This window comes from Schistocerca americana, chromosome 3, assembly GCF_021461395.2.
Source record: "Schistocerca americana isolate TAMUIC-IGC-003095 chromosome 3, iqSchAmer2.1, whole genome shotgun sequence".
Classification (NCBI taxonomy): Eukaryota; Metazoa; Arthropoda; class Insecta; order Orthoptera; family Acrididae; genus Schistocerca; species Schistocerca americana.
Genome location: NC_060121.1, coordinates 633,005,714 through 633,032,122, shown reverse-complemented (window position 1 = coordinate 633,032,122; position 26,409 = coordinate 633,005,714). Strand labels below are relative to the sequence as shown.

General features: G+C 42.3%; 1 protein-coding gene and 1 pseudogene across 1 annotated transcript in view; one reads left to right on the top strand and one right to left on the bottom strand.

Moving 5' to 3' along the window:
• Nucleotides 1-26,409, top strand: part of LOC124607167 (dopamine receptor 1) — a 1,071,117-nt gene that overhangs the window by 387,658 nt on the left and 657,050 nt on the right. The gene's annotated exons all lie outside the window — the stretch shown is intronic.
• LOC124607996 lies at nucleotides 7,763-7,880 on the bottom strand (annotated as a pseudogene).

Sequence of the window (26,409 nt, the reverse complement as noted above, 5' to 3'; positions counted from 1 at the left end):
TTCCCGACGTCATTATCGACGCACCAAGGGAATTAACATACTCTCAAAGCGGAATATAGTAGTTGGAGCTGGACGCATTGCACATTCCATTTCGGACATCGTCAAGGAATCCCATGTTTCGAGATCCATAGTATCACGGATGTGCTGAGCGTACCAAATTTCAGGCGGTACCTATCACTCCGGACAATGAAGCAATTCACAGTGTCTCCAATGTGTACACAAATGCAAAAAATGTGGTCACCCTGCACTCCAGAGGTGTGAGATCACGTTCTACCCTACTGGCCATTAAAATTGCTACACCACGAAGATGACATGTTACAGACGCGAAATTTAACCGACAGGAAGAAGAAGCTGTGATATGCAAATGATTAGCTTTTCACAGCATTCACACAGGTTGGCACCGGTGGCGACACCCACAAGGCGCTGACATGAGGAAAGTTTCCAACCGATTTCTCATACACAAACAGCAGTTAACCGCCGTTGCCTGCTGAAACGTTGTTGTGATGCCTCGTGTAAAGAAGAGAAATGCGTACCATCACGTTTCCGACTTTTATAAAGGTCGGATTGTAGCCTATCGCGATTGCGGTTTATCGTATCGCAACATTGCTCCTCGCGTTGGTCGAGATCCAATGACTGTTTGCAGAATATGGTATCGGTGGATTCAGGAGGCTAATACGGAACGTCGTGCTGGATCCCAACGGTCTCGTATCACTAGCAGTCGAGATGACATCCATCTTATCCACATGGCTGTAACGAATCGGGCAGCCACGTCTCGATCCCTGAGTCAACAGACAGGGACGTTTGCAAGACAACCATCTGCACGAACAGTTCGAAGACGTTTGGAGCAGCATAGACTATCAGCTCGGAGACCATGGCTGCGGTTACCCTTGACGCTGCATCACAGACAGGAGCGTGTGCAATTGTGTACTCAACGACGAACCTTGGTGCACGAATGGCGAAACGTCATTTTTTCGGATGAATCCAGCTTCTGTTTACAGCATCATGATGGTCGCATCTCTGTTTGGCGACATCGCGGTGAACGCAGATTGGAAGCGTTTATTCGTCATCGCCATACTGGCGTATCACCCGGCGTGATGGGATTGGGTGCCATTGGTTACGCGTCTCGGTCACCTCTTGTTCGCATTGACGGCACTTTGAACAGTGGACGTTACATTTCAGATGTGTTACGACCCGTGGCTCTACCCCTCATTCGATCCTTGCGAAACCCTACATTTCGGCAGGATAATGCACGATCGTATGTTGCAGGTCCTGTACGGTCCTTTCTCGATACAGATATATTCCACTGCTGACCTGGTCAGGACATTCTTCAGATGTCTCACCAATTGAAAACGTCTGGTCAATGGTGGCCAAGAATCTGGCTCGTCACAATACGCCAGTCACTACTCATGATGAACTGTGGTATCGTGCTGAAGCTGCATGGGCAGCTGTACCTGAACACGCCATCCAAGCTTCGTTTGACTCAATGTCCAGGCGTATCAAGGCCATTATTAAGGCCAGAGGTGGTTGCTCTGGGTACTGATTTCTCAGGATATATGCACCCAAATTGCGGGAAAATGTAATCACATGTCAGTTCTAGTATAATATATTTGTCCAATGAATACCCGTTTATCATCTGCACTTATTCTTGGTGTAGCAATTTTAATGACCAGTAGAGTATATGGGCGCATTACCCCAAATACCCTTGGAGAATGGTTGAAATGTCTGAAGGTGTCACCAGTATAAAAGTTTGTCAAGAACACCTTCCTGTCGATCATCACACTGTGAGCTTTCGTGTACGAGCTCGAAATGGACAGTAATCTACGCCCAAGGGAAAGAGTGCTTTAAACGACGCCACTAATGCCACCCCCTTAATGCCACCCTCTGAAGCCTTTTCGTGTCGATTCTGAGTGGCGGCGTTATTTAAACGCTGGGTGTCAGATTCTGACGTCCATCGCGGAGACGTAGAAAGAAGTTGTGAAATGTGGGCAAGAGGGGCTGACAGGACCTTCTCAACATGAGACACATCCATTCTGGTGTTGGGCAGAATCACGGAGAAATTTGGTGCCAATGGGACATAAGTGGCCCATCTTACGACTCACATGAACTTCAGAGCTATGGACTTTCCTTCGAATGTGTCGGCAACTAGGCTACTGAAGCATAGCCGTGTCCGAAGGCAGTCCCTCTGGACGTCACGCTTCTGCACGGTTACAGAGGAACGCTGCAGGCACATTTTACTCAAGTTTCAAACTAATGCGACGCAATGGGAGACAATTACTGGGTTTCAAAAAAAGTAATCGTTTGATTCTCTTGCGAAGTATAATTTCGGCTTTAGAAATGAGATATTTGACTTTTTTAATTTTTTAAGTTTTTTAAAGCCAGTGTTACAGGAATTTCAACGAAATTAATAATCTTTCTACACCACATTGATTAGCGGGCTGAAAAATGGCGCTAATTATCATAATAACAGAAAGAACGTTTTACGCATTGGGAAGCACCGTCTGACGGTTTAAGCGTGTCAACGAAATAACTGTCACCACGAAATTCGCCAACCGTGTAACATAGTAGCGCGTAAATCTGTTGCATTTGAAGTTGTGGGGTCAGCCAGTTTATCTACTCGTTATGATTTAAATTTAACCGGTCCCGTCTGGAGTATCCCCTATTAAATTCATCTAATGAGCGACAACTAATGAGAATGGTAGCGAGTGAGGGGCGCAGCTGGAGAACTCGCAATGGATTAATGGACTAGAGGCACACACAACTGCCGAAAGAAGACCCTTATCCTGTTCCAGGTAATCGTGGACTAATCCCTGCACCTGACAGCGGGTCGAATTTTTACGTGCATATACTGCATTCAGTGAGTGATACTCTGAAGAACGAGCAACATCTCTGACAAAATTTTTGATCATATACTAATTTTGAATATAATGAAGTACTCTGAGATGGAAAAGCTTCTGTCCACACTGTTTTAAAGGCGTGCGACACTCGGCTTGCTCTTTTTCGGCTTGATATCCTGCGAACTGTGGGCGAAGTGCAACAGGTAGATTCCATATTCCTAGATTTCTGAAATGTGTTTGACACGATGTCCCACTAGAGACTGTTTACGAAGGCACGATAATAAAGACTAGTTTGTCAGATATGTCTATCACACGAATACTTCTTAAATAATACGACTCAGTACGTTGTTCGCGACGGCGAGTGGTCGTCAGAGACAAGGGTGCCATTCGAAGTGTCTCAGGGAAATGTCACAGGACGGCTATTATTCTCTATATACATAAATCATCTGACGCACAGGGTGAGCAGCAATCTGTGTCTGTTTGCTGATGATGCTGTGGGGTACAGAAAACGTCGTCGTTGATCAACTGTAGTAAGGCGCAGGACGACTTAAAAAAACATTTCTTCTTGGTGTAACGAATGGCAGCCAGCTCTAGATGTAGAAAAATGTAAGTTAATATAGATGAGTAGCAAAAATAATTCGGAAATTTTTGGATAGTGGTACTAGTGTCCTACCGCACACAGTGAGGTTGATTAAATGTCTAGGCGTGACGTTACAAAGTGATATGAAATGGAACGTTCATGTAAGGGCAGGCGAAAAGTTGACTTCCGTTTATTGGTGGTGTCTTAGGAAAATGGTTCATCTGTAAATGAGACTGCACTCGTAGAACACTAGTGAGACCCTTTCTTGAGTGCTGCTCCAGCATCTGGTCTGGAATCCCCACTAGGTCGGATTAAAGGAAGACATCGAAGTAATTCAAAGTCGGATTGTTAAATTTGTTACCAATAAGTTCGACCAACGCGCAAGTTTTATGGAGATTCCAAGGGAACTAAAATGGGAAAGCCGAAAGTAAGGCGACGTTCTTTTCGAGAAATGCTATTGAGAAAATTTAGAGAACCTGCATTTGAAGCTGACTGCAGAACGATCCTCCTGTCACCAACGTACGTACGTAAGGAGCGCAAACATAGGACAAGAGACATTAACGCTCATACGGCAGCATATAGACAGTCGCTTTCCCTCACTCTATTTGCTAGTGGAGCAGAAAGGGAAATGATTAGTAGTAGTACCACGAATCCTCTGCCACGCACCATATGGTGCCTTGCGAAGTATGTACGTAGATGAAGATGTACTGCAGCTGTGTAATAAAGTAGTTCAGTTATCTGACGCAGTGCACTGTTTTTGTTTTGCGTGGTACGCCAACTGTAATGGAATTTCTTTTCAAGTGACCGTATTTCTTCTGATTGTTTCGTCACTCCCAGTTGCTTCTACAAAGTGTGACCTATTTAACCAATGGGGCTTCGCTCCTTTAGCCTATATTCAGCGATTTCCTTTCCGGACAGAGTTAGTTCGTTTATACATTCTTAACATGACACCTCTACTCAAACTCCAAACATCGATTCATTTCTGGTCGATATGCTAGTTACGTGCATTGAAGGAGTAACCATAGAAAAAGGCATAGGTTCAGAAGCGAGATTAAATTTCAGGGCGAAAATACTTCGACAAGTTTTTCTGACAGCTACAGAAACGTCATTAAAAGCAAGGAAGATGTACAGGAGGTAATGGATGGAGTGAAGTGTTTACTTAGCACAGGATATGGATTGAGAGTAAACTGAAAAAAAAGGCAAAAGTGTAGCATAAAATCAATTAGTGTTAAACTTAACATCAGAACTGTAGACTATAAAGGAGGCCACGAAAAACAGAATGGCACAGGCAAATGGACATAAGAATTCTATTACTCGTAGTATCGAACATTCACCTTAGTTTCAGGAAGACCACTATGTAGGTTTGGAACTCGGAATTGTGTGTAACTGATTCATGGACAGTGGGAAACCTAGAAAAGAATGAAGTCGATGCGTTTGAAATGTGATAATAAACTAGGGTGATGAAAATTAGGTGGTCTCATAAGAAATGAGGAAATTCTCCACAGAAACGGCGAGGAACGAGATTTGTGGGAGACACTGATAAGAAGAGAGAACAGGATGATAAGAGGTGTGTTATGGAAACAGTTAATAACTCCCATGGTAGTAGAGAGAGCTGTAAAGCGTAAAAACAGGTGGGGAAGGCAGAGTTTACAGTATATCCAAAAAATAATTGATGACATTGGATCTAAGTGCTACTATGAGATAAAGAGGTTTGTACAGGAGAGGAAATTGCTGCGGGCCACATCGGACCAATGAGAAGATTGATAATCCAAAGAAAAATAATGTCTACTGTAGCTGGGCTGCCCTATCCCCAAAAGTAATAACCCTGTGAGCACATCTATGGTAGCGTGCTTTAGCTTCCGCAGCTGGCAATCTTCACTAATTAACTATTCGACAGTATTCAGCTGACACTACACTTGGGATAAATGATTGTGGTAGGATATTCAGTTTTACTAACATCATTTACGTTAGTATTGAAAATTCATTGAAGAGAGGATAGTGGGAAGTGCAAACATAAGCATTCTCTCGAAACGATGGTCGCAGTTATACGGGCATTAGAATTCTGCTCTCTGGGAAAGTATTACGCTTGACTCTAACACGAACGTGAAATTGTATTCTTCTCTGATGTGTTAGAAGACTCCTTATGATTTTCTTACGTCATTAGATACCTATCGCCCTATAGATTAGAGTTACGAGCTTCCTAAATATTTTGGTTACCTTACGTAAGGAATACATTTTTGTAAATGAAATTACCGTGCTATCAGAATGAAAATATTACAGTCGACGATTCCGCCATATCCTGATAAACTGTTATGATATTGTAACATTTGACGATATTAATACTAAAGTCAAACTGGCATACGCGGGATGAGGTCATTTACAGCTATCAGATTGCTACGAAATATGGAAGAAGACTTGTTAGTTGTCAAAGATTGGTCATAAACCTGAAAATCATAAGGAAAATGGCAAAACAAAGTTGAGTTTAGGTGAAGGTCAATTGTAGCGCGATGCAATATCTTAAATAAGCAGTTTTCAACGACACAAAATTATTGTCACATATGCAAAACAGAACGATTTATCATTTGTGACGCTCGACTAATGCATTGAGGGTGACTGGTGTTAAAAAAGGAAATAAATGTTGATTTACTGTCAGTTTTCAGTAACGACGTTTCCTATGGTCTTATTAGGTGTTGCATTAAAATCAATTTACATGTTATCCGTTTTATTGTGAGCACTCATCCCATATGGCTCCGTTCTTAGTAGATTATACTCACATTCGGTTTGCAATAACAACACCCAACTGGAATAAGCCATTAAATTAATAGAAGTATCTCCGCAGTATAATCTGCTGTTCAAATTTGCTAACTCTGTCGCGTTTGTTAGATCAGCTAAGGGGCCTCGTTCGTTTCTTGCGTCTACATTGTACCACGACTCGAATCTTCTCCAGTTTTTCTATACTTTTTTGCAACAATTGATTTTCTGATTACTTCTATCCAACACTTATCCGCCATTAATCAACTAACTTTGCTTCATTAGGTATTCGTTTCTGCATACCTTCGCTTTTCCCACAGGACTTGGAAGAACTATCACTCTTGAATGTCATTTGAATGACAGTGTTCACTACTTTCACTCAACATTCAACTAACATAATTATTATTAACCGTCGGGACAATTCCCGCATGAAACCGAATAGGAACGAGGAGGGAAGTGCTTCAGCATCGACAACAGTTTTGATACAGAAGACAAGGCGACCTGGACGAGCCGCTTGTTGTACCAATGTCTGCAGCAGCTGAGGCCACAGAACATGTTAATTCATGTAATATTTTGCAACATTATTAATCTTAACTGATCATTTTTTATCTATCATGACACTGATTATTTGATTACAGCTTTTCTTTAGTTCAAGCGTAGCAAAAACTCATGATTCAGTCTGGACCTTTCACAGTCTCCGGTCATTTGCCTGGATCTTTCAGTGCCCAATGCTTTCCCATCAATACATTCAATACAACCTATTTTAAGCGCAATACACCGGTGACACAGCGCGGATGAGAGATAGACGAGCGGGAGGCTTCGTTTGGCTATGGGGCGCAGAAGACATTTTTCCCTTTGCTCCCTCCGCCCTCTTGTAGATAACTGAATGTACTTTCAAGCGGTGTGGATGTCTTTTTATTACAACATGTATATTATTCGAATTTAGGGTAGAGAGGTTTGGTATTTTTAACTTTTTGGCAGAAGAGTAAAAATACCTACCATTCAGCGTGGTCATCTTCGGAAAACATATAGTTTTAGAGACGCACGAGACCTAAGAATGTGGGGACAATTTGACGTTTTTAAAGTTTTTCTTTGTGAAGCAAATATTCCAGAAGGCAGAAAACACGAAATTCTGATTCAACACCCCAAAAACCATATAAAACTGCGAAGAAAATGGCTTCAGCTATTTTCTGAAGGGAAAAACATAATTGTCTGGTCTAAAACACTTGCGTCAGACTCTGACATTTCAATCAAAACGTATGTAGATAGTTTTTTCGCACTGTCTAGCTCGATGAACTTACAGACACCTAGCGCAAATTCCCATGTCTATCATAAGACTTCTAGGGAAACATTTTGTTTGAGCTCAAAGGAATATTAAAGTAAACGAAACTCCTCCAGAACAGGCCACGAAGGCCCAACGGCACCGACCGGCCGCTGTGTCATCCTCACCCCACAGGCGTCACTGGACGCGGATAGGGAGGGGCATGCAGTCAGCACACCGCTCTCCCGGCCGTGTGTCAGTTTTCGAGACCGCAGCCACTACTTCTCAATCAAGTAGCTCCTCAGCTTGCATCACAAAGGCTGAGTGCACCCCGCTTACCAACAGCGCTCGGCAGACCGGATGGTCACCCATCCAAGTGCTAACCCAGCCCGACAGCGCTTAACTTCGGTAATCTGACGGGAACCGGTGTTACCACTGCAGCAAGGCCGTTGGCCAAAGGAATGTTCATCACTATTAAAAGTAAATGCAAGAGAGAAGTTCATTTGTTGAACGTTATTTGTTTCAGATTTTCAGGAAGTAATTCATACGAAGATGCGCAAACGTTGACTCTACTGTCACGGCGCAATGAATGTGATTAGAGAACGTGACATATGCTAGAACACTATGTGCCTTTCGAAACAGCTCAAATCAAGTTAGGTTTACTGTGTAGTAGGATGCGGATATAAATCTTTTTCGATAACTCAGCGATAATTCGAATAGGTGTCACAAAGTAAACGATAGTTGTACTAATGTTGTCACGTAGATCTTAATGGTTTGCACAAGAATATCTAACGGGCACACTGAACAGCGGTATCAAACAGTCAACTATTATCACTGAGTTCATAACAGAGTATAAAAAGCTTCGTTTACTTAAAATAAAATTGTTATTTTTAATGGGAAAGCATTGCCGGCAATTAAACTCAAGTTAGAGAAGCAGAGAAGCACTGCATTTACCTGGTATTAGTTACTACAACCATTTCAGTCAAATGCGATCCACTTTAATGAGCACAAATGAACTTCGAATTTAAGATCATTCGGTTTTAATTACAACTATTTTATAGGTAGCAAAATATGAGACATTTTCATGAATGAATGAAAAGTAAAGTACCATGTCACGTGCCTATGTAATATTTTGCACAAAGAAATACAAACGTCTAGCCTTAGACTTGAAGAACAATATAATAATTCCAGATCCAAAGACGGCAAGTGTGAATATTCTCGAATCCTCACTATAAGCTTTAACGGAAACATGCCAGTTTTCTAGAAAAAATAAGATACAAAATGAAATTTTCTTCACATAATGTACTATTTGCTTTAAGGATCGTGACTTTTTCTTTCAGAGTGAAAATTGGTTCTCAGGGGCGATTAAGTAATTGAAATGTTATCTTTTTTTAATTTCACGTCAACAACCATCTGTCAAAAGTAAATAATAAAGTACTTCATATTATATTTCTGGAAGATAAATGTTGGGAGCAAAAATACATCACACCCTCTAACTTAACCTGCATTTATAGTCATTTTCAGACACTGTAAGCCGTAAGAACTGTTTTACTAACAACCGTGCTATCTCTCTCTCTCTCTCTCTCTCTCTCTCTCTCTCTCTCTCACACACACACACACACACACACACACACACACACACACACACGCACACACAAAGAAGATTTTAAATGTATTTTGATGCGATGAAATGATCAGTTCACTTCAGTTGCCTCTATAGAGCCCTGTCCTCGGTGTTTTAAATGGATTTAAACACACACACACACACACACAAAGAAGATTTTAAATGTATTTTGATGCGATGAAATGATCAGTTCACTTCAGTTGCCTCTATAGAGCCCTGTCCTCGGTATTTTGAATGGATTTAAAAGAGACAATAAATCAAGAACACGTCAAAAGGAACTACGTAAGATACCAGATAAAACACTAAGTACAATGTTCTGATAAACCTTAGTGTTTGATTAGAGAACTGCCGTCACTTGCAGCAGAGAATTTCGTGACTAGCTCGAACTTGCACGGACATAGTGTGTTTGCATATTCTTATTTAGCAAGCACCGTCTTTTTGTCCAGCATTATCTGTTATGTTAGTGGGCTTTAGCCATATACGTCACCGACATAATTTTTTCTTTCGGGCTCGTTGCTGAGCTGTCTACGACTGTCACGTGCTGTACGTGTCAGTGGCGTCAACGATCTCATTTAACTTCCTGAAATTTTAATTGCCTAACTTGTCACTTCGCTTACATGCTTGTCCATACGGCTACACAAAATTATTCAGCTGCAATGCGACCCTCGCGACAACGCAGAATTTTTTTCCGTAACGGTATCAACATTTCAGTTGTATTACGGCAACATTTTTGCATACATCCTACCAGCATGACGTTATTATACAGCGTATCTATTACTTCTGAAAACAATTACTTTCCAACAATGTACATGATAGTCTGTTAATCCGTCCCGATCCCATCATTAGCCAACATTTCCAAAATAGTTACGTGAACCAGAAAAACTTTGTGTCTCCCAACCAAGTTAAAATTGGGACATCAGTGACCAAGATTAGCTCTAGTAACTCGAGTAAGCGTGATGCGAGGTATGTCCACAGAGTACCGTTTGGTTGTATAAAACAAACGTGTACAGATATAGAAAAAAATTTTACTGTACAAAAATCTACAGCTGTTAAACTACTTTTCTACACAGCTTCCGAAATTTTGTAGCCACTTGTCATAGCGTGGCATAAGTTTTTGTATGCCTTCTTCATAGAAGGTTGCCTCCTGTGTATTCAGCCATGTGGAAATATGTTCTTTCAGCTCGTCATTATCGTTGAAGTGCTGACCACCAAGGTCAGATTTTAGGTGTAAGAAGAGTTGAAAGTCGCTAGGAGCGAGGTCCAGGCCGTACGGAGGATGATCAAACGAGTCCCAGTGAAATTCCCGTAAGAGTTGTTTGGTCGCATTCGCCGTGTGAGGTCGGGAAATATCGTGAAAAAAGAAACACCACCTTTTGACAGTAATCCTCGGTGTTTGTTGTGTATTGCGTGGTAAGAAATCAATCAGCAAAATGCCTTTACTATCCCAAAAAACGGTGCACATATTTTTCGAGGTGTCAAGATTTTCTTAAACTTAACCTTCGTTGGGGATAAAGTGTGCCTCCATTCCATTGATTGTCGTTTTGTTTCAGACGTGTCGTACGATACCGAAGTTTCATCCCCCATGACTATCCGAGAAAGAAATCCATCGCCTTCTTCATTGTGGCGTGTCAAAAACTGATGTGCACTGTCCCTCCATTGTTTTTGTGTTGTTCAGTAAGAATTTTGGATAACCAACGTAAGCAAAGTTTTCGAAATTTCAGTTTTCAGTGAAAATTTCATGAATTAGTGATCGTGAGATATGCTGAACTTCCATAGCAAGGGCACTAAGTGTAAACGTACTGTTGTGCTTAATCTTCTCTTCAATTGCGTGAACCAGTTCATCAGTAACTACAGACGGGCGTCCACTTCGTTCTTCATCGTGCACTTGATCACGTCCTTTATTGAACAGTCTGACCCATCTACTAACCACTGAATCACTGATAGCATTTTGTCCGTAAACCTCGCAGATTTCCCGATGAATTTCCATTGGTTTAACCTTCTCTGCATTTAGAAATCGAATCACAGATCTCATTTCACACGCGGCGACATTTTCAATTACGGCTGACATTATAAAGAAGCACTACAAAGCACACGTCGGCAGCAGCGATCTGAAAATGGCGTACATGTATTCCCCTTGAGTCACAGTAACTGCCGCGCTTGCTCGGAACTCCGATCGTGGCGGATAGAAACAGAAACGAAACTTACTTTGTGGACGACCCTCATGTAAGAATATCTGTTCAAACCTAAACTGTGTGTACACATTTAGAGATTTTTTTGCATACATGATATTTTCTTGACGTCATGTGACGACAGGGTTTGTTTCAGCGATAGTGTCGGTAATTTAAACTCAGAAAATTCTCCGTTCAGAAACATTCTTAAATACGAAATTATACCCCAAAACTGGCGAACAATTAATTATGGTCATTTTATTACTGAGTTTTTAGAGTTTGCATTTTCAGAAATGGGTCATTTTTATTTGTAATTTATTACCGTTTACTTTGAATGTTAGAACAGTGACGATCAGACTAGACAATAATCTATCCAGTTCGTGACGAAGAGGTCTTATTTAGAAGCCCATATGACTAGAAAAATACTATATGAAATTTGAGAATTCTGTATCACTCACAGTACATAGCGAATTATATCCATATTAATATACACTGAAGCGCCAAAGAACCGGGCCCCTCCCGCCGGAGGTTCGAGTCCTCCCTCGGGCATGGGTGTGCGTGTTGTTCTTAGCGTAAGTTAGTTTAAGTAGTGTGTAAGTGTAGGGAGCGATGATCTCAGCAGATTGGTCCCTTACGGATTCACACTCATTTGAACATTTGCCAAAGAAACTGGTATAGGCATGCGTATTTAAATACAGAGATATCTAAGGCTTTCGGCAACGCCTATATAAGACAACAAGTATCTGGCGCAGATGATAGATGGTTCAAATGGCTCTAATCACTATGGGACTTAACATCTGAGGTCATCAGTCCCCTATAGTTAGAACTACTTAAACCTAACTAACCTAAGGACATCACACACATCCATGCCCGAGGCAGGATTCGAAACTGCGACCGTAGCAGCAGCGCGGTTCCGGACTGAAGCGCCTAGAACCGCTCGGTCACAGAGGCCGGCGCAGTTGTTAGATGGGTTACTGCTGCAAGAATGGCAATTATCAAGATTTAAGTGAGTTTTAACAGGGTGTTATAGCCGACACACGAGCGATGGGATACAGCATCTCCAAGACAGAGATGAAGTGGTAGTTTTGCCGTAGGACTATTTCACGAGTGCACCGTGAAGATGAGGAATCCGGTAAAACATCAAACCTTCGACATCGCTGCTGCCGGAGAAAGGTCTTGCAAGGACGGGACCAACGACGGCTGAAGTGAATCGTTCAGCGTGACAGGAGCACAACTCTTCCGCAAATTGCTGCATATTTCAATGCTAGTCCACCAACAGTTGTTCAGCGTGGGAACCATTCAACGAAACATCATCGACATGGGCTCTCGGAGCCAATAGCGCACTCGGGTACCCTTGATGACTGCACGACACAAAGCTTTACGCCTCGCCTGGGTCCATCAACACTGACCTGAACTGCCAATGACTGGTAACATGTTGCCTGATCGGGCGAGTGTCGTTTCAAATTGTATCGAACGGATGGACGCTGTACAGGTATGAAGACAACCTTATGAATCCGTGGTTACTGCTAGTCAGAGGGGACTGTTCAAGCTGGCGGAGGCTCTGTAATGATGTGGGGCGTGTGTAGATGGAATGATATGGGATCCCCGATACATTTAGATACGACTCTGGCAGGTGACACGTACGTAAGCATCATATCTGATCACCTGCATCAATTCATTGCCACTGTCCATTCCGACGGACTTGGGCCATTCCAGCAGGACAATGCGACATCCCACAGGTGCAGAATTGCTATAGAGTGGCTCCGAGAACAGAGTTCAAACACTCCACTTACCACTAAACCCGCCGGACATGAACATTATTGAGTATATCTGGGATGCCTTGCAATGTGCTGTTCGAAAGAGATCTCCACCACCTCGTACTCTTAAGGATTTGTGGACAGCCCTGCTGGATTCATGGTGTCAGTTCCCTCCAACACTACCTCGGACATTAGTCGAGTCCATGCCACGTCGTGTTGCGGCATTTCTGCGTGCTCGCGGGGCCCCTTCAGGATATTAGGTAGGTGTACCAGTTTTTCTTGTCTCTTCAATGTGTAATTGAAAGTAAACGAATTTAACAGAGCTTCTACTATTATTGTGGATGAAATAATACATTGCCGGAAAAAATTAGTACACTGGGAAAGACGACGTCAATATAGATCCGATGACGGAGTATTTCGCCTGGCTGATAGTAAATGTGCTAAAAATGATTTCAACATCGTCCTCCAACAACGTAGCCGCATAACTACTAGAGTGCCATGTGTGCCTTCTCTTTATTAGGTGATTCTCATAGCCGGAAGCCTCTGAGTGGTACAAACATGTGAATCAAGCAGGTAACCATGCCGCGTAGCCTCACACGTGCTTCCTAGGGCCAACTGAGCGTTTTCGAAAGGGGCCAAATTGCGGTCCCTGAGTGGCCGGATGGTCCTTTCCGAGAGTTGTCACAAACTTTGGACGTGCTGCGTCAGTTGTGCAAAGACGCTGGTTCCAGTGGCCTCCTGAACTTCTCACACCCGTAGATGAGGATCTGGGCGTCCGCGCAGCACAGACACCCACCACGCTCGTCATATGTTTAGATGAGCAGTGGTAGATGGTAGTGGCAGATCGTACAGCTACCACAGCGCAGACAAGAGGGCTTCCGATCCCCGACGTGTCAACACGCACACCTCTAGCCCGCCTTCCACTCACGCCACAGCATCGACGCGCGCGGCTCTACTGGTGCCGGCGGAGGATCACTTGGAATGGAGCGCCGAGGTCTTCAGTGATGATAGCAGATTCTGCTTGCACGCAAATGACGGTCGTATGCACGTTCGATGTAGACTCCGTCAGCGCTCTCTAGTAGAGTACCTTCCTCTTAAACACATTGGTTCCAAACAAGGTCGTATGATACTCTAACTACAGCTCTCGTTCACCTTTTGTGTTTCTGCAGAGAACGCTAACCAGAGCTCGGTACGTGCAGAATGTTGTTTTTTGCTGTTCTTGCAACAAGGAGGTGATGTGTCGTTCCTACAGCATAATTATTGCCAATATACTGCCTATGAAACTCAACAAGCTCTGCAAAACATACAGCAACTCCCTGTGCAGCACTATCTCCGGATGATTTGTATCCAATCGAGCACGTTTGTGACACTATGGTAAGTGACTCGCGAGAGTCTCCAGCCAACAACCCTCACAGAACTACGTTGACAGGTCGAGTGGGTGCGGCATAACGTGTCCCAGGACAATATCTCAGCGTCTGTACGATCGACTGGATGTCTGAGTCAGCATCTGCACTGACGCCTGTGGGGGCTAAACCACGTACTAATAAATATGTTCCAGCATGTGTCGATACCTCAGAACTGCTTATGCTACTGATCTGTAAATGTAACCATTTCATGTTCTCCATATGCACTGTTAAAACTACAAATGTTGACTGCATTGGAAACATCTAAAAGGTTGTCCCAACTTATTATTATTATTATTATTGGAGCAGTGTACATTGAAATGATTCTCGCTTTTGGCTATATTGTATGGCAGCACGGAAGGTAAAATAAAGTTTTCTTTAAAAAAAGAACCTGTTGCACTCAAGTTTCTAAATAAGAGTACTCACGTGAATATTATATAAAGTATGAATTGTATAGGCTGACAATATAAAAACAGTTATCAAAAACAATCACCAGATTATCAGCCTCATTTCTATATTTGATTACATCTTTTGTTCCGCTCAGCTACGAAATGGCGGAGAAAGATATTTCAGCTCTGAAGAGAAACAATCTTACCAAGCAATCGATTTCTCTCTAATCAACAACAATCGCTTTACAGTTGTTTCTACTGATTCGGTTGGACGACAGTCAAGTTCCAAAATAATACGGTTCTCAACACAAATCGGAAAACTTGTGGACTATAATTTAGTGTAGAACAAGAAACCGCTTATAAAGCTGTGATAACAGCCATCCACATAAGTCTGCTGACTTTCTTTCTTGACGGTAACTAATATGGGTGCCCATAGTTTAGTGCGCGAAAGTTTGTAAAGAAATATTTACATTTCTCCATAATCTGCGTTTATTGCTTATTTGACATTTGTTTGAAGGTGACTGCCAACAGCCCTTCAGTCTTTCATAAAATGCTGTTAGTAATCATAGCAACAGGATGAAAATTCACATATTATTTATATATCATGCCAAGTCACACCAATATGAATGATATCTGTGCTTTCATATGTGACAAACTACCCTTTGAGTACTGGTACAAGGTTGTTTTTCGATGTCCAGCGTTTTTGATGGGTATTTCTTAATAATAAGCCGACCGGTGTGGCCGTGCGGTTCTAGGCGGTTCAGTCTGGAACCGCGTGACCGCTACGGTCGCAGGTTCGAATCCTGTCTCGGGTATGGATGTGTGTGATGTCCATAGGTTAGTTAGGTTTAATTAGTTCTAAGTTCTAGGCGACTGATGACCTCAGAAGTTACGTCTCATAATGCTCAGAGCCATTTGAACCATTTTTTATTAATAATATTATCATACTGATACGACATGATACGTTAATAATATATTAACTACTATATGATTGTGATGGTCATTACCCATATCTTGGTTATTCTGTGATTATCTTTCTTTTCAACAGACCGTGATTCAGTGTTGTACAGTGACGTAACGAAAGTCATGGAACAGCGATATTCACATATACAGATGGCGATAGTGTTGTGTACACAAGGTATGAAAGGGCAGTGCCTTGGTATAGTTGTCATTTGTCCTCAGCTGATTCGTGTGAAAAGGTTCGCAATGTGATTATGGCACGACAGTACTTAACAGACTTCGAACGCAAAAGGGTCATTGGAGCTAGACGGAAGGGACATTCCAATTTGGAAATCCTGAATCCCAAGACCCACAGCGTCCAGAGTGTGCATGGACAACGCAGTGGCCGACGCCCTTACTTAACGACCGATAGCAGCGGCATTTGTTTAAGTTGTCAGTGCCAACAGACAAGCAACACAGTGTCAAATAGCCGAACGCATTCGTTAGGACAGTGTGGAGAAATTTGGCGTTAATGGGCTATGGAAGCAGACGACCGACGCAAGTGCCTTTGCTGTTAGCTGGGCTTGTGACTATATCGGTTGGACCCTAGGCGACTGGAAAACAGTGATTTGGTCAGACGACATCCTGCACCGGGAAAGCTTCCGCAGAGGCAGCATGGCTTAGTATTTCTGCAGGAGAATTCCATCGACTTTTGAGTCCATGCGACGTCGAGTTGCTGCGCTACGCCGGGAAAAAGGGGGTCAGACACGATGTTAGGTGGTATCCCATGATTTTTGTCACCTCGTTGTATAACATTACACTCCAGACATAACTTTCAGCAAATATTTTCCTCAGATCCACTGGAATTCTTCTAGATGTTAGCAACAGCTTCACTTTTTCAAATGCTACCATTTTCATAGACATTCTCTTCCTTTGTTTACCTGTACACTTTCATTCCAGCCGGCCGAAGTGGCCGTGCGGTTAAAGGCGCTGCAGTCTGGAACCGCAAGACCGCTACGGTCGCTGGTTCGAATCCTGCCTCGGGCATGGATGTTTGTGATGTCCTTAGGTTAGTTAGGTTTAACTAGTTCTAAGTTCTAGGGGACTAATGACCTCAGCAGTTGAGTCCCATAGTGCTCAGAGCCATTTGAACCCATTTTTGAACTTACATTCCATGTCAATAAACTTCCAGTTTAACGAACACAAAATTTCTACCACAACAGACACTGCAATTTATCAGTTCTGTAGCGTGTATCCTGATTGTAACAGTGATGGACATTCGTAAGGCATTTTCTTTTCGTTAACATTTTTGTACTTTCATCTTTCGTCTATCAGTTGAAGTACTTCTTCTCCTATCTTCTTTATAGTATGTTTGGTAGTCTAAGATCTGTTACTGCCCTTTCTAGAGATGTCTAGTCGTCTTCACAGAATTGCCACCTCTGGTATTCCTGTTCACCGTACCCACGTTCTTGGCAAATTCAAAGGCGTCTCTACATTCCTCAGTACTTCAGTGTCCCACTTCCTTCCCCACTATTTCTTCTCGATGATTCCCTTCCTCTTTATCATTTCTTAATTGTGATCTGAGTCTATATCTGTTCTTGGGTAAGCCTCACAATCCAGTATCTGATTCTCTAATCTCGGGCTGACCAAGCTGTTTTCCAGCTGATATCTTCCCTTATCTCGAGGTTTTTTCCCAAGCATACTTCGCCGGTAGATTTCTCATATTTGTGTGATGGTAGCGAACTGTCGATTTAATGGAAAGCTGTTACTTCTGAAGCCATTTTCGTCAGAAGCTTGCTGTCGTCTTCTGATCTTCGGATGTAGCTACAAGATTCGTATGTAAGGCCTTTAAATTTCCGCGGGTCGGAAGATGTCAGTAAATTTCTGTCAATGCAGGTCATCGTGAAATATTTAGTATTTAGGGATCGTGGCTTAAGAATACATTTCTCTCCATTACCCCTCCTCCTCTTGCTATTCTTGAAAAGATTATTCTCTCTACTACCTGAAATTTATTGCAGAACTCACGCACCCTTTCTCCTCTTTCGTTCCGACTCCCAAGCCCACATTCTCCCTTAACTCTTTCTTTCATCGCTTCCCCTACAACCGCATTCCAATTCCCCATGATTTTCATCTCCCTTTACTAACTGAATTACCGGTTCAGTATCCTCACGCTTTCACTGTCCCTTCATCATATGCTTGCGACACTGGCATGTATACTGAACCATCGTTTTCGGCGTTGGTTTGTTGTCGATTCTGATGGGGCGATCCTATCCCTGAAACTAATGGCTCTAAGCACTATGGGACTTAACATATGAGGTCATCAGTTCTCCCTGAAACTAATGTGAACTAATGACCTTTGACTGCCCTAATTTCCTATTCATAACGAATTGTAACCCGTTATACCATTTTCGGCGCGTATTGATACTACCCTAATGTCACTGACCCCCAATATACGAGTACGTAGATCGAACCTTCACAATTTCATATTCAGATATTCTTGCTTTCCCACGAGGTTGAAACTTCTGACAACCCAGGCCATTACTTGTCTAGCGTTATCTTTTCGTTAGCTATTCAGTCTTTTTTCTTATGGTCACCACCCCTTGGCAGTCCCCTACCGGAGATTCGAATAGGGGACTAATGTGTAATTTTCTGGGAATGGAGAGATCGTCATGACACTTTTCCAATACATGCCACATGCCCTGCGGAAATATTTTATATGTCTTTCATGCAATGGTTTCCATTGCCTTCTGCATTATTATCCGTTGATCGTTACTGATGGTCACACCTTTTACTGGCGGTTTCACGCTCCAAGGACAAGAGAATGCCCAGAACCTCTGTCCCCTCCTGCGCCCTCTTTGACAAGGCTACCGGCCAGAGTGGCCGAGCGGTCCTAGGCGCTTCAGTCTGGAGCCACGCGACCGCTACGGTCGCTGGTTCGAATCCTGCCTCGGGCATGGATGTGTGTGATGTCTTTAGGTTAGTTAGGTTTAAGTAGTTCTAAGTTCTAGGGGACTGATGACCTCAGATATTAAGTCCCATACTGCTCAGAGCCATTTGAACCATTTCCTTATTTTTTTCGACAAGGCTGTTAGCATAACAAGTCTGACTTACTATGCCGAATGTCTTCGGCAGCTGTTGCTGACGATTTTTATTGAAAATTTAAGCTGTGGCTTGGACCGAACCCTGGATACAGGACGTCTTGATTACTAGTCACAGGATACCACTCCTACACCACCAACACACCCATCGCTGAACCTAATATTATAGGTTATCATAGATCACACCCAGTCCTATCAAAACAGTTATTGAAGACAAGGAACATGAATAAGTCTCCAGTTTTAGATATTGTGGGTGCGATATCGATGTACTTAACGATAATGATGCACGTATGCTGAACAATAAATATAACCTTAAGGAACAAGATGAGGGAAGACACAAATTTAAAGTACTACGAAACAATGGTTCTGCGTTCCCTGCTCCTTGACAGTGAATCTTGGATTGTAAAGAAGAAAGAACCAACGCAGCATACAGCCGGCTAAAATGTAATTTTTATTATGCGTCAAAATTTGCTCGGGAGGATCTCATAATCAGTGAAATGAGAAATATTTTTTTAAACGACAAAGTGCATGGGTGTGGGGAGAAATTGAGGCAACATCGTAAATTTGTGGCAGAAGACAGAAAGTCTGTCATTGCAAACAAGTTGGATTGGGTTGTTTGGGGGAATTGACCAAACAGCGAGGTCATCGGTCTCATCAGAATAGGGAAGGATGGGGAAGGAAGTCGGCCGTGCCCTTTCAAAAGAACCATCCCGGCATTTGCCTGAAGAGATTTAGGGAAATCACGGAAAACCTAAATCAGGATGGCAGGAGACGGGATTGAACCGTCGTCCTCCCGAATGCGAGTCCAGTGTGCAAACAACTGCAATTACATAGTGGGATGATGAAGACCTAGAAAATGTAAAGTTGAAACAGGCATATTGTCTAAGTCCTGGCGTGAAGAATAAAAAATAAAATATGAATGAGAAGAAGACATATTGATTTTAGGTGTTGAAAAAAATTGCAGTAGAGTAATTTGACAAGTGTAAAATATGCCCTGTTTCCTGCCTGGATCCTGGCTAGTATTTCATTTCCAAACATCTCTGACCAAATTTTAAGGAAAAAGATTAATACTCAAGCCAGATCCCTACTGTTCCCGATGAGCAACACAGAAAAACTGGAAAAGGAATGGTGAAGATAACACTTTATAGGGAAAAAGTCAGTGTAACTAACATTTTGAAGAAAAGGGATTTCTGTGTGGTTTTCTATGGTCCTCGGACAGTAGATAGGTACTTGTTCAAAGCAATGGACAAACAACCAGCTATCGCAAAAAGTGGGGTTTTTTAGAACATGTGCCGTGAGTGTCAATCTTTCTACATTGGACATCGTAGAAGCTGGAGACTCAAAAAACCTGTTTCAGACTTTGTGGAACGCTGCCTTATCAAAAACCACAAATATATGATAGATGTAGAAGTCTTACACACAGAGAAAAAGGGGGCAAAACTCAGCCAGTCTGATATTCTAGAAATTAAAAAACAGATGTGTATACCCGCATATCTATTAGTAAATGTGCAAAACCTATTCAATAATTGACCTCTTTCAGATGTTATCACAGCTCCTAGATAGAACTAAAACTCAATACTAGAGTTGACAAAAACTTCTAGCAGATGCATAACTTTATACCTTTGTATCTAGTCACGTTGTTTGATTGCTGAATAGTGCAATTCCATTGTAATTTGTCAAAAATTGGTCATTGAAGTAATTTTACATTAAAGCAACCATCGATACATTAAAAAGTTGAAGTCTACCTTTGCTTTTATTACCTTTAAAAATCAGTAACTTACTTCAAAATGAGCTTATAAGGCGAAATGTAGGTTTTGCAGCAACCGTAATAAAATTTGAGAAACAAGGCAAGAAATACTGTTTGTTTAGTTAAAGCTATTTACTCTCTGACTTAAGAACTTCATCGTACACATGAAAATGCGTTATTGTTTCATTCATCTGACATAAAATGATGCTTGCGCGATTTCATGATTCCGGATTTAACAACGACGTGTAATATCAAATAAATAAAATTTTTTGATGTCACCGTGCGTTTTCGCCAATCACAATTTACAGACGATCAGCAGAGACAAAGAAAGAATTCCAGACAGGCTGAAAGATAAAAACACTCGTGATTAGGAAATGAACAATCGAACGGTACTCTATAGTGATTCCGGATAAACATTTCGATAATTCTTCTTTAAGTACTGTCCTTTTCATAATTAAACGCGTTTGCGTCAGCAACTTCGCATTGTCGTCATGATGTTACCCGCATTTAAATATTTCTCCGTAACGCAATGTTACTCCTAGTATGGATGGATCAGGGTGTGTACAGTATGAGCGAGTATGTTCACCAATATGGTAAAGTTGAGAAGTCATAGGGAATATAGCTTTTTATAAGAGTAGTAAGTGTTCCATATTTGTCAACAACAGTCACCCACTTCCACTCACCACAGTATGGATGAAACGCGCTGAGGACTATCACCATTACACTGCTTCGCGAATGAAACAATAAAAATATTTTTACATGTAAAGTTCGTAAGTTATATATTTAAAATGGTCCAAATGGCTCTGAACACTATGGGACGTAACTTCTGAGGTCATCAGTCCCCTAGAACTTAGAACTACTTGTGCCTAACCTACCTAAGGACATCACACACATCCATGCCCGACTCATGATTCGAAGCCTAGAACCGCTCGGCCACCCCTGCCGGCAGTTACATATTACTTAGCTTTACCTAAGAGAATTCATTGCTTCATATTTCGCGGATCACTGCCCACCACACAAACCCACTGCCACATACTGCGACCAAAGTTCGTTACTAACAGGGTAATTGCATATATAATATCCTTAATGAGATACAGGTCTGCACTCGTCTCATATCTGTAATGGTTCTCATGCCGTTTACCAGGCCATACAGTGTGATCCAGGGAACGCCAGGTTTCTCAGCTAGTATTCTATAGTATTCCTAAACGTAAATGTAAGTTCGCTCATGCTAAAGAGTGAGTTTGATCTATTGGCTTTATGTACTGGGTGATCAAAAAGTCAGCATAAATTTGAAAACTGAATAAATCATGGAGTAATGTAGATAGAGAGGTACAAATTGACACCCATGCTTGGAATGACATGGGGTTTTATTGGAAAGAAAAAAATACAAAAGTTCAAAAAGTGTCGGACAGATGGCGCTTGATCTGATCAGAATAGCAATAATTAGCATAACAAAGTAAGACAAAGCAAAGATGATGTTCTTTACAGGAAATGCTCAATATGTCCACCATCATTCCTCAACAATAGCTATAGTCGAGGAATAATGTTGCAAACAGCACTGTAAAGCATGTCCGGAGTTATGGTTAGGCATTGGCGTCGGATGTTGTCTTTCAGCATCCCTACAGATGTCTGTCGATCATGATACACTTGCGACTTCAGGTAACCCCAAAGCCAATAATCACACGGACTGAGATCTGGAGACTTGGGAGGCCAAGCATGACGAAAGTGGCGGCTGAGCACATGTTCATCACCAAACGACGCACGCAAGAGATCTTTCACACGTCTAGCAATATGGTTTTTTTTTTTTTGTTCTAATAAAACCCCATGTCATTCAAGCATATGTGTCAATTTTTACCTCCCTATCTACATGATGCCGTGGTTTATTAAGTTTTCAAATTTATACTGACTTTTTGATCACCCGGTACTAGACAGCTTACTTGCAGCAAAATAATTTGCTCTTTGTTGTTAAGTTTTGTTTTTCAAATGTTGTAAAGATTCTGATACTGAATAGGAACAGTGATCAAGTACGAAGTACCTTAGAATTTTACTAAAAAGTGAGAATGATGAAATAATTTTTATGTTATGAGGAGACCTACTGTAAAATTTGTATCGCACTATTTGTAATGTAACTTTACTTACTTTTTTGGCTTATAACATGTTCACGGATTTAGCAGTTTTTGTTTATGTGAACCACAGAGAGACCAGCATGACAAGTATATAAACAAGGGAGGAAATGTGTGTCCTAACAGAGCTAATGAAAGAATTTTGCGCTCATTTATTTCGTAAACTGCTTGATTTCCGAGCCAGATACTGCTGTCAACTGCCACTGGAGCGTGCTGCGATCGCGTATACGACATGTACCAGAAGCACTATATTTATTTATTTTATTTATTTCTCTATTATGGCTTTGTGCTACAAGGACCATAAAGCCGGCAAAGGTTATACAGAGCGAAAGAAATATAACAGCAAATAAGCAGAATACAAGTACACTACCGTCTGCACGAGTCACACCGCTTGTGAGTGTTGAGCAGCACATTGAGCCCGGCACGCTCAACGTTGACGCTGAAAGCACGGTCCATCTGCCGACAGAAGAGATTCCCCAAGAAAGTGCGATAATTTGGTCGCCCTGCGCCCTCTGGTAAGATGCCTATGTAAGCGATACGGCCGCTACGGCCGTTACAAGCTGTGTCGAGGAGAGAGCGACGGTTCGGCGCAGCAGCATGCGCTCGGAGTTAATGGCGGGGAGGCACGATATCGGGTGGAACAGCGCACGGCGTGTCGATTGGGCCGTAACCTAAATCTGAGCCGGGGGTTAGTCCTGTTTACCCGTGGCATGCGCTAAAGCCACGTCCGCCCCGCTGCCGTGGCTCGGCCGGCTGCTGAAAGAAGGCTCAGACAAAGGCAGCGGTGTAGCTGACTCACAACGCCTTCAGCTCGACCACCTAACACTACCACCGTCAACATTTCCCAGTCGAGAGGGCCTACTGATTAGCTGGCTTCAAAGAACTGATACACACACAGACACACACACACACACACACACACACACACACACATACACACACACACACACACACACACAAAGTGATTCTAACGATGATTAAAAATTCTTTTCATAACACTTATACGTTTTATAACTATAGCGATCAATGTTTTCGCTACGTAACTAATAGCAGGGAAAATGTGAATATCAACAGTTCGTTGCAGTGTTCTAGTGTAAAATATTCACAACGTTATCGTTATTACATTCTACGAGCGTTATCTGCTCCTTTAAAATCGCGTTTTCCACGATATCCCATAACCGTTCGTCTTACCATACCAGTTACACTCAAACTGATGGAACTTAAAATGTAAAGATTAAAAACCGTCTTGATCGCAACTTTTTATTTTTATTGGAGTGACCGGTTTCGATTCTATTTAAGAAACATCTTCAGACTCCAGAACGGTGGGTGGACTCCATAGTGCAAGTTGCGCCAACCCTCGACGCTGAAATAACTGTAGTGTCTGAAGATGGTTCTTAAATAGAATCGAAACCGGTCACTCCAATAAAAATAAAAAGTTGCGGTCAAGACTGTTCTTAATCTTTAAATTTTAATTTTAGAGTTCACTGATAATGGTTTCAAAAATTTAATGGAACTTAGCTGCAACATAACGATGATCGTCTGTCACCCCACGATCGCTGCATGTTGTGAAATGTTTGAGATCGAATACTTCTCTGTACTCTGTTGGCACTACACAGGAAGTCAGGCAACGTTCTCCGGCATTCACTGAAGGCAAAACTTCAATCGGACTGCCAAAGGACGTGATTCGTCTATCCAGATAACTCGTTCACTGTCCAGTGGCGTCACCCTAAGCATGGCCTAGCACTGGCTGTAGAAATGAGTCACTTGTGAGGATCTGCTCGATCATTGATTTTAACTCACTACACAGCCATTTGCAAGGTGAACAGCAGGAAGCAGACTGGAACTGACGAGTGATTTCTTTTTGCTGATTTCATGAGACTTCGAACAACTGGTCCCTGTCCGTCAGTAAGTAACATATCTGAGCTTCATTATCCGATTTTATGTCAAGTTAACTTGTAAACGTTTTCATATCAAACGAAGTAAAACATATCGATATGCTGTAAGAGAAAAGCACAATGGCCCAAACTCTGAGCTCCAACGTACATCCAGAAACCCGCCTGTATCAGGATGCTGTATTCTTACAGGGCTATGTGTATCATGTACTTGGCAGACCTACCTCTGTGGTTCTGAAAATTTTAAGTCCAAAAGCACCACCGGCACTTGTCACATCTCCCTGATTTACCCACTGGGCAGCTGACTGCACGTTCTACAACAGCATGTGAGTTCTGAGTACGAGTGTACTGCGAAAATAATACTGTGGTGAAGTGGTTAACTTCGCAAATCAACCACAAACATATCTGGTATAATAATGATACACTACCTAGCCTCAGTGCCCTCCAATTTTTCTATGTTTGCATCCGTTTCGGAAATGGCATAAAGCTGAGCTGCTTCGGTCAGAATTCAAAGTGCAATCGGAAACGCAGTTTTTATCTCTCGGCCTGAAACTACCGATATGCAGAGCAAGCTACTTGCACCGGAAAGCACAATAATAATCTCAGATCATTGTACTCTGCTTCGCACTTTGGAAAGAAACACAAAATCTTCCCTTGTTGCAACAAACTGGTCATCAGCGATGATAATTTCACAACACTGACACAGTACACGGCGGAACAGTGAAGATAACCAACTTAACTTACTCCCATTGTAACGATGGCGTCGCAAGTGGCAAAAACTTTGCGCAGTGCCTGACATCGTGTAAGCCTGTGAGTGTGTTACAAAGCCATAACCGCTTGCAATCACAAATCCAGTTCACTTCCTGCGCGACTTTACTTTTGATAACTCTCTTTACGTAATACGAACAAAGAAAAAACGTATTTTGCAGTACTTGCACAGCCATCTTTCCATATGTCTGCGCGCTCCAGGCTCCAGCCGTATTCTCCTGGAACAATGGCGCATCCTGCTTTCTTCTTCCTCACGAGGGAAAACTAACATCATGCTACCAACTGTAATAATTGTGAACGATTTTGATACTAGAATACCTTCCGTCGATACCTCCAAGTCAGACCCCTACATAGTGATAGCTGCCAGAGTTTTACCTCTCTCCTAACTATTACAAACCGTAACACTATCAGATGTTACTTTGTCTCTGATTTATTATGTTGCTCTGGACTCGTCCACGCGTTTGGGAAGAAGGGGTGTTCGCTGTTGCAAACTGCGCAGTATTTTCTCTTTAGGACACATTTCGTATCCATTCTCCAGTGTTCGAAACTTCCAGAAGCCTTGGCTTCGCTCTGACGACTTCGGTTTTTCGATCAACGCCACCCCATGATGCCGCGGCTCTTGCGTAGCCCGTTCGCTTCTGTCGCTCGTAAATTAAGATCGATCAGCTAAGTTATAATGTAAATAGCTCGTGAGCCGCTACTCGGATCAAGTTGCGTGTTTCATCACCGTTATTCTAGTAAAATATGCAACTAGATATCCTATTACTTGATCATGTCTCATTTTAATTTACCCAATCGTGAACGAATAGCACAATGAACATGGACAGTGGACACCCATACCACTGATATATTTCAAGTAGATGAGATATGCTTGCTCTTGGTTTATCTGCAGTTATTCCTCTGCAGTTTTACTTCACGAGCTCGTCATGAACAGTGGAAACGGGCAGCTTTAGAAGGACTATGTTTGACGCATGGGAAAGGGTCACTGCAGATAAATCTGTACTGGCAGACGCTTGGAGGTCGATGCCAACTATTCTGCGAAAGTGTACTCCAAAAGTTTGAAGCAGTACTCTAG